The sequence below is a fragment of the Haemaphysalis longicornis genome, unplaced genomic scaffold (assembly GCF_048455015.1).
Source record: "Haemaphysalis longicornis isolate Haplotype H1 unplaced genomic scaffold, Haemaphysalis longicornis Haplotype H1 scaffold_9, whole genome shotgun sequence".
In the NCBI taxonomy this organism is placed as follows: Eukaryota; Metazoa; Arthropoda; class Arachnida; order Ixodida; family Ixodidae; genus Haemaphysalis; species Haemaphysalis longicornis.
Window position 1 is genome coordinate 39,129,176 of NW_027526460.1, and position 12,529 is coordinate 39,141,704.

The 12,529-nt window shown below is 41.9% G+C and overlaps 1 long non-coding RNA gene across 1 annotated transcript in view; it reads right to left on the reverse strand.

The window, feature by feature from the left end:
- Window positions 1–1,096: 1,096 nt before the first annotated feature.
- Window positions 1,097–12,529, reverse strand: part of LOC144153051 (uncharacterized) — a 364,880-nt gene continuing 353,447 nt past the window's right edge. Inside the window, exon 3 of the long non-coding RNA XR_013319287.1 lies at window positions 1,097–1,454. This is a non-coding gene — a long non-coding RNA (uncharacterized LOC144153051). The remainder of the gene's footprint in view (window positions 1,455–12,529) is intronic.

Here is a 12,529-nt window from a genome sequence, read left to right on the forward strand (position 1 = left end):
GATTTGCGTTCTATGGGTGGGCTCATAGTGCGTAATTAATTGACATGAAAAATAAACCACACTGGTGGGACATATTGAGAAGCAACTACGCTGTGGGCATTGGTTGCCTCCAAAAGGTGAAAAAGCATAATGATGAGAATAGTCCCTCGCACAGCAGGGCCAACCTGTATGACCCTCCACAAGCGGTTACCGGGAATATTTCCATATTGATGCGCGAGCTTAATAAAGTTTGCTTTAGGCGTTGAAACAATAAGGCAGCTCTGTTTTCCCGATAAAAGTATGTGTTGTGTTCCACGTTGAGTCATATTTTAGTGTCTTTAAGCGCTGGATCACTCTAAATTCGGACAGGAAAAAAACAATATAGAAATGTCTGTGAAGCAATAAGAAGTCCTTGCCTAGTTAAGCATAAACTGTTGCTCGCGAAAAACAAAACAGTAGCATCAGTTATGTTTGGTTCTTCAGACAATACTTCCAGCCGGCAATATTTTGAGCAAGCCGAATCCCTGTCTGGTCTCTTCTGGGGCCATTCTGGTGGAACGTTTCTTGTTCATAATACCTTTCTCCTAATACTTCTCCGCGACTGTCTTGTCTTTTATCATTGCCCCGTCCTTCACACGCAGTTTTCTTTTTCTTCTGAAGTGCAACATCAACTAGCCTAAGATGTTGTAACTTTCTCAAATTAGTCAGGGGTTCCTCAAAGAGCGGGATCTAGACGTTAAATTTTGTTAATAAACGATGAATGTTACCAGATAATGAGATATGCCTCATAAAAACTTATTCTTCATAGGTTACAGCAGCACTTAAGGTCAGCGCTTAGACAAAGTGATCAAAGTGAAGCAAAATTTAAACATTTTTTGCACGAATGTATACCCCTCGCACACATTTTATGTATGTCACACGCAAATATGGCAAGTGGAACCTTGAAATTAAGCTACCCTAAACGTTAATCGCAAATACAAAAAATGTATATTGCTGAAACATCAAAAACTGCTTCCTTTCTTTTGTGACATTCATAACATGCAGAACAGATGAGTAACTTAAGGGAACAGGACACCCTGAAGAAAGCTTATGTTCAACTTTCTTAATGCTGCATCTTTGTTACAGTTCGTACAAAATGAGGAGCAGGAGAACGTAGCGTCCACTTGCAGGTTAGGAAAAGGCAGCAGGCAAAAACCCATTCTCCTTTCTTGCAGAGGCTTTTTCACGCATTTAGATGGGCCCATTTGCGCGAACTATTTACAGGAAGTCGCCCAGTTGGTTCATTTTTAAAGCAGTCCTTTCGGGTTGGAGAGCAGCCGCTTCAAAGAGGCGCCAAAGGAAGGATAGAGACGACGCAGAAATGGAGGCGCCAGGGAAATTGCCTCTAAAATTGTCCTCCTTAGTTTCGGGCGCGAAGGCGCCTGGAGTTTGTTCAAGCCCTCGAATAAGTGCGCGTTGAAATGGACAAGGGTGGCCTGTAAAAGAGAGAGAAAGAAAATCATGGCAGGGCATGCGTTAGGGGTATGAAAGGCACGTAAGCGAGAGCGCCGGGACTGTGGTCAAAGATAACGAGGACGAGAAAATTAAAGGGGTCACGAAGGCAAAATAAAACTTTGTCCAGTTCTAAAGTTTCAAAGAAATACCCTTCGGTAACTCACTCAGCAGCGAAAGGTTTCCCAAACTTCAACAACGCAAGAAATTTAAAAAAGAACACTCAATTTTGCGCTACATTACGTCAGCATGACACAGTAGAGAGAAATACTAAAAAACAGTTTTGATTGAGGTTCACAGCGCGCTAGTTTTAAAGTGGTACGACTAAGAGGCACCTCTACAATCACGCAGCTTTGTTTCTTGGCGTTGGCTTTGGTCGACGGCCGTTAATCGCGCAAGAAAGATTCTGTGACATCATACAGACCTCAACGAATGTTGCTAATCATCACTACTTTATCTGTCTTCGAAGCTATCCAGGATATTTGCTTAAGTTTGTGAAAAAGTTGGTATCAATTTCATCTGATCAAAGCAGCCTCACCAAACTTGTATTTTGTCTTCGTGGCTTCTTTAGGCTGGTCCTGGTGAATACCAGGGTGCGTGTCACGAAGGCAACGGTGTTCAATCCCGATCACGGTGGCTGCTTTTCGGGTGGCGGCGACATGCAAAAACGTCCGTGGGCAGTCATTCCGACGCCCGCTAAAGATCTTCAGGTGGTCAAAATTTATCCGGAGCCCTTCACTACGGCGCGCTTGAGTCGTAGCCAAGGTGCAGCTTATACGTGTTCAACTCAGAAAACCTGAAAACGAAGGTAATGACGGCCCCAATCAAAAGCTGAAGGCATAAAAAAGTGTGAAGAAGGGCCAGGTGGTGAATATTGGGAACTAATGAAAGCATGCTTGTGTGGGCGCCGGTATATTCATCGTGAAAAAAAAGTGAAGAGCCAGCTGGGAGCTATAACCGAAGTGAGCCTTCTGTTTCAAAAAGCTTTCCGTTTAATCTTCATTTGACATCCACCGGAATGCAGCCGTAAGGCTACAAAGGAAAGCTATCTCAAAAACTTCGCAGTTGAAGAAAAATTCGTCGTGGTTCAGGATTCGATCCTGAGACCACCGCTTAACCGGAGCAGTCACTCTACCAACTGAGCTAACCAGGAGGCTAGTCATTTGTAGCGCGAGAGCGAATTGATCAACAACTGGAAATGAAGGACAGTTGTTAATCGACCATATTTATGGGAGATCTCCAAGGTGGAGCAAGCTTCTGCGAAGGAAAGTTTTACATCCCCCTGAATGCAGATTAACCTTCACTGACTTTCGCTGATTCTGTATAGGACATCCATTGCAATTCGACGTGGACTCGCAAGTCTGTACAGAAAGCCTCATGTTGAGTAAAAAGTATGGGGTTGGAGGGGGCCGGGGGAGGGGGGGGGGGGGGGGGGGGGTTCGTGAGCGTGCGTCAATCACTGACCGCGATTTACGCACAGTAAACAGCAGTCGTGACCATTTGTGCGTGCGCGTTCTATGAGACCTGACGTACTCTTTTAACCTCGTTGTTTTGATTGAGACGAACGTGCGCGAGCACCCGAAATTTTTGCCGTTTGTACGCGCGCGCACGTGTGTTTGCGTCCGTGGTCGCGTTGGCCTTTCGTTGGGCGGGTCCACAGCAAACCATTACTCCGTCGTCAGTTGTGTACGCACTCACACGCTTCGGTAATTCCCCTGCTTCACTGCATTTACAACTCGGACATAGTCTATAAATTTCCGATTTTGTCGCACCGAATCTATGTATCGGATCAAGTACTTTACTTTCACAAATCGAAAAAATTGCTATTCTTGAAAAAGATATCTTTCTAGCAATGCACTAAGGTAAAGCTGTGAAGCCAACATTAAGAGGGGGGGGGGCGTAGGAGAAACGCTTTGTAGGGATACGTCTTATACAGTTGTTTGCAAAGCAGCCCACGATCATAATTTGATTTCAAACTTCTTAAATTGCCACCAAAGTGAATACACTTTGGTGGCAATTTAAGAAATGTGTAGGATATGAGGTCAACTTTGAAGGAGTTTGATGTACGGTGGAGTAGCTTTGCATCTTCCAACAAGACGCACCTCGGAGTTTCTCCACGTTTTTCCCCGTCTAATTTTCTTTCGTAAAACATAATAATAATAATAATAATAATAATAATAATAATAATAATAATAATAATAATAATCAATCAATCAATCATTTATTTAACGTGCCCAGGAACAACCGAGAGGTCTTGATGCTGGCGCACAAAAAAAAGAAACAAAAAAACTAAGAATAACACAATAGAACAAGATGACTGTTCAGAAGAAAACTATCAGAGATACAATGCGCACAGAAATATTAGGATGACAGGACAAAAGTAGATTAACACAGTATGAGAAATAGCTAATGATAATGGCGAAAAGTCAGATAATATACATACAAGCATACATAGATACATACAACAATGCGCCAGATAAACTAAAAACCCGCCGCGGTGGCTCAGTGGCTAAGGCGTTGCGCTGCTGAGCACAAGGTCGCGGGTTCGATTCCCGGCCGCGGCGGCCGCTTTTCTGATGGAGGCGAAAAGCAAAAACGCCCGTGTGTACGAGATTTCGGCGCACGATAAAGATCCCCAGGTGGTCAAAATTAATCCGGAGCCCTCCACTACGGCGCGCCTCATCGCCTGCGTTGCGTCGGCGCGTTAAACCCCACAATCAATCAATCAATAAACTAAAAGAGAAGGATAGAGCAAATTGCACATGTGCTGTTATCTTATAACGGTAGAAACCTTGGAGGAAAACGATGACTGTGACCCATCAAAAACATCAAGGTCAAGAAAATAAAAATTATAAAGACTTTGTATCCTGTTGAGGGTTGAGTGCTGAGAGAGGCGGGTAGTTACAAGAAACGGCCTGCTCTCTCTTGTTTGCTTCCGCGGAATCCGAAAATGAATACTATTGAGCAGCATAGGACAGGATATAGTACCGTGAACGAGCTTGAAAAGAAAGAAGAGATCGGCGCGATTTCGGCGGCAGCGAAGTGAAGGCAGTGACAATAGTTGAACGGTGTTAGAACACGAGCCAGAGTCATTTTTAGCGAAGCGATGGTTGTAAACGCTTAGAAATTTTTTCTGGACACGCTCAACTACGTTACTAAGGAATTAGAGATGCCATTCCAGATCACAGATGCATACTCAAGTTGAGGAAGACATATTGCGGTGTACAATTTGTGGAGTGGCATAGGAGAATTGAATTCTCTCGATATTCTACAAACACAGCCGAGAGAACGAAGACCCCGCATAGCAACTCGCTTAGTATGAGCTGAAAAATGCAAGGTGCTATCAAAGAGAACGCCGAGATCATTTATCTCACAAACCCTACATAAAGACACAGAATTGACAGAGTATAAAAAAGATACGCTAGATGATTTGCGAGTGAAACTCATGACTTTTGTCTTTGAAATATTGAGAGAAAGGTTATTGTTTTTACACCATTCTGAAAAAGAACACAAATCAGACTGCAACAAGCGACAGTCGTTAAATGAATGAATTTCCCTAAATATCTTTAAAATAATCAATCAATCAATCAATGTTTATTATAGTGCCCAGGAACAGCGGAGGCCTTCGTGCTGGAGCACTCAGAGGGGAAAATGCAGCACTGTAGTACATCAACAATTTGCTAATAAACACTCAGTGAGCAAAAAAAAAGAAAAGAAAGAAAGACCTACAAAAAACTGCAAAGAAGATTAGAAATAAAATAGTGCAATCCAACCGACTTTACACAATCAAGTCGGGCTGGCGCACAGAAAAGGTATAAGACAGCAATGAAATGCATCAACAGCTGGTAAAAGAACAGTCAGTGAGCAAAAAATAAGAAGAAACTACAACTTCACAGAAGAGTAAAAATGCCATAGTGTAATTTTAGGCAACATTACACAATCAATAGAAACTGTAATGTCTGGTCAATTGCAAGAAGACATCTTACAATAAGCGTAACTATACGGAAGGGTGAGTGAAAAGAAGAAAGTTTTTACAAGATTCTGGAAGCGTACATTTTCAGTTTCAAATGGACGCATGAAGTGAATATGGCAACTTTTAATGATAAAAACGGCAGAAAAAGAAAAAATTCTACGATAATTACAGTCGCAGTATCAGCACAATACATGAATAACGAGGAACAAGAACAAGCTCGGTGAAGTCAATGCACACGTCAGGACGATAAGTGAAGAAAAAGAGCACTGCCAAGATGAACCTAGTGTGTCAGAGCTGACAACCCGGCCAAAAACTCCCGAAGAGGACGCTGAAAGATATCGAGCTTCTCGGAGTGAACATTATGCAGATGCTGCATCCTTTGAAGAGGAGAACGTGTGCTGAGAGCTCCAGCTGCTTTAAAAGGGTGGGCGAGCCTTGTAGCTTTTTGTGGAACGCGAAAACTGATTGATTCAAGTAGTTCCGGGCATAAGATAATACCATGAAGCAATTTGTACATGAAAAGAAGGTCTGAGTGGGTCCGCCGGGAACTTAGAGAAACAGTTATAGGGATAGGCTCCGAAGGAAAACGATGCCTAAATATTGATGAAAATTTGGTTTGTACACGCTCTATACGTTGACAGTTGGAACTACAGGTTCCATTCCAAACGACAGAAGCATATTATAGTTGCGGAATACAAAGCGTTCTGAATAGTTTTAGGATGAAGAAGGAAACCGGAATTAATAATAATCATAATCAATCAATCAATCAATCAATCTTTATTTTTGGTGCCCAGGAACAACCCTAGGGTCTTGGTACTGGTACACCATATACAAGCATTCATAAAAACCAACTAAAATCAAGACAACACAACACAGAAAACCATATATATGAAAGAAACAATAGGATAAAAATAGTTACAGAGATCCCAGAAAGCAAAACAGCAAAAAAAAAGGAAGCCTAGTGTTAGAAGCCATGACACCCGGCCAGCAATAATAATAATAATAATAATAATAATAATAATCAATAAATCAATCAATCAATCATTTATTTGCGTGCCCAGGAACAGCCGGGGTCGGCCTTTGTGCTGGCGCACGGAAACAGAAACACACGAAACATAATGTACACATCTTTCAAATACAAAATAAAATACAAAATACAAAAAAAAACTAAAGGATAGCTTATGTTGAAGTTACGGACTGAAAGTCATTTAAGTGCATGAACTCAAGGATAAAAGACAAATGCAGAATAAGAAAAGTTGGCAGTTACGCCAATACAAACTCACAGATATGTTTCTGAAGCAGAGTAGGGCAATCATTAAATATATCAAGGTAATCCGAGTACCGATTGTACGTGCATTGCAGTCGGCACACAGGGCACAAGACACGCAGACAATTGGGGTTGCAAAAGGTATCATGTTTCCTGGTCCACTTTTGCGGCACATAAAGACGAACATGCTGTAGCAGCTCACCACAAGACACTATGCTGTGCATAATTTTAAAGAGGAAGAGAATATCAGCCTTGTTCCGCCTGGAAGTTAAGCATGATAGCGTCAATGAAGAGGGCGATCCAGGGTTATAATTACTACTATCGCCAAAGCGATGGTTGAAGATAGATATGAACTTATTTTGGACCCTTTCTACAAGCTTACGGTTTGTTTTGCTCGTGCTGTTCCAGACAACAGATGCATATTCAAGCTGAGGACGACATATAGTTGTGTAGAGCTTGAGAAGAGAAATCGGATCCTTGAACTCCTTGGACACGCGACAGACAATGCCAAGCGATCGAAGAGCTCTACGAGTAATTATCTGAATATGTGGAGAGAAGCTCAGTTTACTGTCGAAAGTGACGCCTAGGTCATTAACCTCTACCACACGTGGGAGTAATTCACCGTTGATGTTATAGGGAAACAAGATGTTGTCAGTCTTTCTTGTGCATGTCATTACCTTAGTTTTAGATGTATTAATGAGGAGTTTGTTGCATGAGCACCAATGCGAGAAGGATGAGATTGCTATCTGGAGAGCGGAACAGCTGGCAGAGTTGGAAACAGATTTAAATATTTTTTACATCATCGGCATATAAAAGAAAATTACAATCATTAAATATTGTCGCGACATCATTTATAAAGATTGAGAAGAGAAGTGGCCCGAGAACTGAGCCCTGAGGGACACCACTGGTGACCTCATAGGAAAGAGAATACTGTCCATTTACATGCACGAAACATGACCTATCACATAGATAATTGCATATAAGAGATATCAGGGATGGTTTTATATCAAGCTCAGATAGTTTTTTGGCTAAGAGCTCGTGGCAGACGACATCAAAAGCCTTGCTTAAATCAAAGTAGACTACATCAAGTTGACCTCTCCCTTGCACAGCTTCCGAAGCATGCAGCATGAAGTTGACGAGATTGGTAGTGGTCGATCGGCCCGCGAAAAAACCATGCTGTTCGGGTATTAATGTGGTATTTATACTGAATGTGAGTAGTTTATGCAGTATTGACTCAAACAATTTAGAAGCAGCACATAGAATAGATATCGGTCGGTAGTTCGTGGGGTCCAATCTAGAACCTGTCTTAAATACAGGAACAACCCTTGCATTCTTCCAACGAGCGGGGAACTTGCCAGACTTGAGAGAAGTTTGAAATATACACGTCAATACTGGAACTAGGATATCACCAAACGCTTTCAGTACGGCAGAAGGAATGCCGTCAGGGCCGCATGAAAATGACGATTTCAATTGTTTCAGAGCTTTCAAAACGACACTTTCCGAAACCAGCACTTCTGAGTTTTTACAGTAACCTAGCGATTGTGGAGGGGGGATAATAATAATAATAATAATAATAATAATCATCAATCAATCAATCAATCATGTTTATTTACGTGCCCAGGAACAGCCAGAGGCCTGAGTGCTGGCGCACGGATAGTTATATGAAAACAAAATACAAGAAACACATTGCAAGAAACAAACAAGCGACAAGACACACACATGTTGAAGTAGCGAAAATTACAAAAATAAAGCACAGGCGGAGCCTGGGTACAGGTAAAAAAGAAAAAAGAAGATGCCTTTGTGGCTCAGCTTATTGTAATGAATACACAACAAGCAGAGAACAAACTTTGACAGTAAGCCGACAAAAACAATGACAAAAGTATAGAGACAAATGATAAGACAAGCATGATAAGTAAACAGTTTCAAAAACAGGCAACTATATTGGTTAAACAGAACAGCAGAGAAACCAAATTTCAGCAATAAAAAAAAAGAAAAACGAACGACAGAGATATCATAGATGTTTAACATACTGTGCTCAACAGCGCAGTACGATAAATTGTAAAGGAGCTTTGAAAGATGTCAAGGCGTTCAGAGAAGCGGTTGTAGCAATTCTGTATTCTGCGCACTGGAGAATGATTGGAGTTGCGCGCAGCGGTCAAGAAAGGGCGATGCGACCTGGTGGGCCTCTGTGGAACACTAAACTCTAAACAGTTAAGCAGGTCCGCGCAAGAAAGGTCACCATGAACAACTTTGTGAAGAAATGTAAGGTCTGCACGCATACGTCTGCAGGTCAACGAAGGGATGGAAGTAACTATGGGTAAGTCAGAATCAGGATGAAAACTGTGATTGTGATGACGGTGCTTAAATATGGATAAAAACTTCTTCTGCACACGTTCTATTAATTCACTACTAGATCTGGAGATGCCGTTCCAGGCAACAGAAGCATATTCTAACTGGGGGATACATATTTCATTGTATAGCATTAGAAATAGATCTGGAGAAGATAATTCCTTTGTAATCCGACACACATTTCCAAGACTTCGGAGCGCTCGCCGGGTGATGAGCCTAATATGAGAAGAAAAAGAGAGGGTACTGTCGAAAAGAACTCCGAGGTCCCTAATCTCCTCAACCCTTTGCAAAGGAGCTCCCTCTATACTGTAGGAAAACAGTAGACGATGGGTTTTCCGGCTGTACGTGACAACCTTTGTTTTAGCTGGATTTAAAATTAGACAGTTTTTGCTGCACCAGACCGATAATTCCGACACATCCCTCTGCAAGGCACAGCAGTCCTGAAAACTGCTAATGTGCCTAAATAGTTTTACATCATCAGCATAGAGAAGAAATGAAGATTTTGTTAACACTGTTGACACATCATTGATAAAGATAGAAAACAATAGTGGACCCAGCACAGAACCCTGAGGTACACCACTCATTGCAGTGTAAACACTAGACCTTTTGAAGTTTACATCTACGTAAAAGGACCGGTCAAGGAGATAGTTGGACAACAAGGCAACAAGGCTTGCATCAACACCCGACATAGTAAGCTTGTTAATTAATAATTTATGGTTCACTACATCAAACGCCTTACTGAGGTCAAAATAGATAACATCCAACTGGCCGTTTTCACAAACTGCAGCCGAAGCCTGAGTCATGAAGCTTGCAAGATTTGTAACCGTCGATCGACCCGAGAAAAAGCCGTGCTGATTTGGTATCAGAACGTTCTTGACGCAGGCAGCAAGAACGTTGTGCAGAGCTGACTCAAAGAGTTTTGAGGCGACACAAAGGAGTGAGATTGGGCGATAGTTGGTAACGGCTGACTTATCACCAGACTTAAATATTGGAAAAATTCGAGCAATCTTCCATGCACGAGGAAATTTGCCGAAAAGTAAAAAGTTATTATAAATGGAAGTTAAGACAGGCACAAAAATGTTGCCGTAAACCTTCATGAGGGCTGCTGGAATTCCGTCTGCACCACAGGAAAATGACGGTTTCATCCGTTTAAGGCTATCATTGACAAGTTTTTCATCGAACTAAGTGTACTAAAATTAGACATATTATTAAACGATAGGCGTTCGTCGTGACCATCTGGCAGTTGAAAGACAGAATGAAAGTACTGAGCAAAGCTAGTGGCGACATCCTCAACCTGTTCCCCATCGGAATTAAGCAGGCTAATGTGTTCTTTAGACTCCTTAGAACGGCCGCGTACATACCTCCAGAAGTCAGCCGTTTTCTGAGACGCAGCAGCCTCTAACGACTCTATATAGAGCTGGTGGTCACGCCGGTAGAGGCTTTTACAAAGTGAGCGATACCGACTAAACTCCGCTTTCCACTCCGCTTTCCACAATAATAATAATAATCAATCAATCAATCAATCAATCATTTATTTGCGTGCCCAGGAACAGCCTGGCGCACGGAAACAGAAACACACGAAACATAATGTACACATCTTTCAAATACAAAATAAAATACAAAATACAAAAAAAACGAAAGGATAGCTTATGTTGAAGTTACGGAATGAAAGTCATTTAAGTGCATGAACTCAAGGATAAAAGACAAATGCAGAATAAGAAAAGTTGGCAGTTACGCCAATACAAACTGACAGACATGTTTGCGAAACAGAGTAGGGCAATCATTAAATATATCAAGGTAATCCGAGTACCTATTGTACGTGCATTGCAGTCGGAACACAGGGCACAAGACACGCAGACAATTGGGGTTGCAAAAGGTATCATGTTTCCTGGTCCACTTTTGCGGCACATAAAGACGAACATGCTGTAGCAGCTCACCACACGACACTTTGCCGTGCATAATTTTAAAGAGGAAGAGAATATCAGCCTTGTTCCGCCTGGACGTTAAGCATGATAGCGTCAATGAAGAGGGCGATCCAGGGTTAAAATTACTACTATCGCCAAAGCGATGGTTGAAGATAGATATGAACTTATTTTGGACCCTTTCTACAAGCTTACGGTTTGTTTTGCTCGTGCTGTTCCAGACAACAGATGCATATTCAAGCTGAGGACGACATATAGTTGTGTAGAGCTTGAGAAGAGAAATCGGCTCCTTGAACTCCTTGGACACGCGACAGACAACGCCAAGCGATCGAAGAGCTCTACGAGTAATTACCTGAATATGTGGAGAGAAGCTCAGTTTACTGTCGAAAGTGACGCCTAGGTCATTAACCTCTACCACACGTGGGAGTAATTCACCGCTGATGTTATAGGGAAGCAAGATGTTGTCAGTCTTTCTTGTGTATGTCATTACCTTAGTTTTAGATGTATTGATGAGGAGTTTGTTGCATGAGCACCAATGCGAGAAGGACGAGATTGCTCTCTGGAGAGCGGAACAGCTGGCAGAGTTGGAAACAGATTTAAATATTTTTACATCATCGGCATATAAAAGAAAATTACAATCATTAAATATTGTCGCGACATCATTTATAAAGATTGAGAAGAGAAGTGGCCCGAGAACATGAGCCCTGAGGGACACCACTGGTGACCTCATAGGAAAGAGAAGACTGTCCGTTTACATGCACGAAACATGACCTATCACATAGATAATTGCATATAAGAGATATCAGCGATGGTTGTATATCAAGCTCAGAAAGTTTTTTGGCTAAGAGCTCGTGGCAGACGACATCAAAAGCCTTGCTTAAATCAAAGTAGACTACATCAAGTTGACCTCTCCCTTGCACAGCTTCCGAAGCATGCAGCATGAAGTTGACGAGATTGGTAGTGGTCGATCGGCCCGCGAAAAAACCATGCTGTTCAGGTATTAATGTGGTATTTATACTGAATGTGAGTAGTTTATGCAGTATTGACTCAAACAAATTAGAAGCAGCACATAGAATAGATATCGGTCGGTAGTTCGTGGGGTCCAATTTAGAACCTGTCTTAAATACAGGAACAACCCTTGCATTCTTCCAACGAGCGGAGAACTTGCCAGACTTGAGAGAAGTTTGAAATATACACGTCAATACTGGAACTAGGATATCACCAAACGCTTTCAGTAATAATAATAATAATGGCGCCTTCCAGAAGCCCATTCGAAAACATTACCCTCCCTTCTCTCTCTAGAGCCAAGCAACATAGGAATAATAGTGGTAAAAGTTTCGTGCCCGCCGCAAACAGGTAAGACAAGAAAATACCCCCTGAATGTCAGGAGTTGCCACAAAACAATTGTAATAATGACAAAATCAACAAACGAAAACAGCATAACATAGCAAACAAGGGAAACGTACGGAAGAAGTAGCTGCAATGAACGAAGGGGACGTTGTTTGGGAAGTGGCAACACTAAAGACACAAGCGCGGAGATTGAGAAAT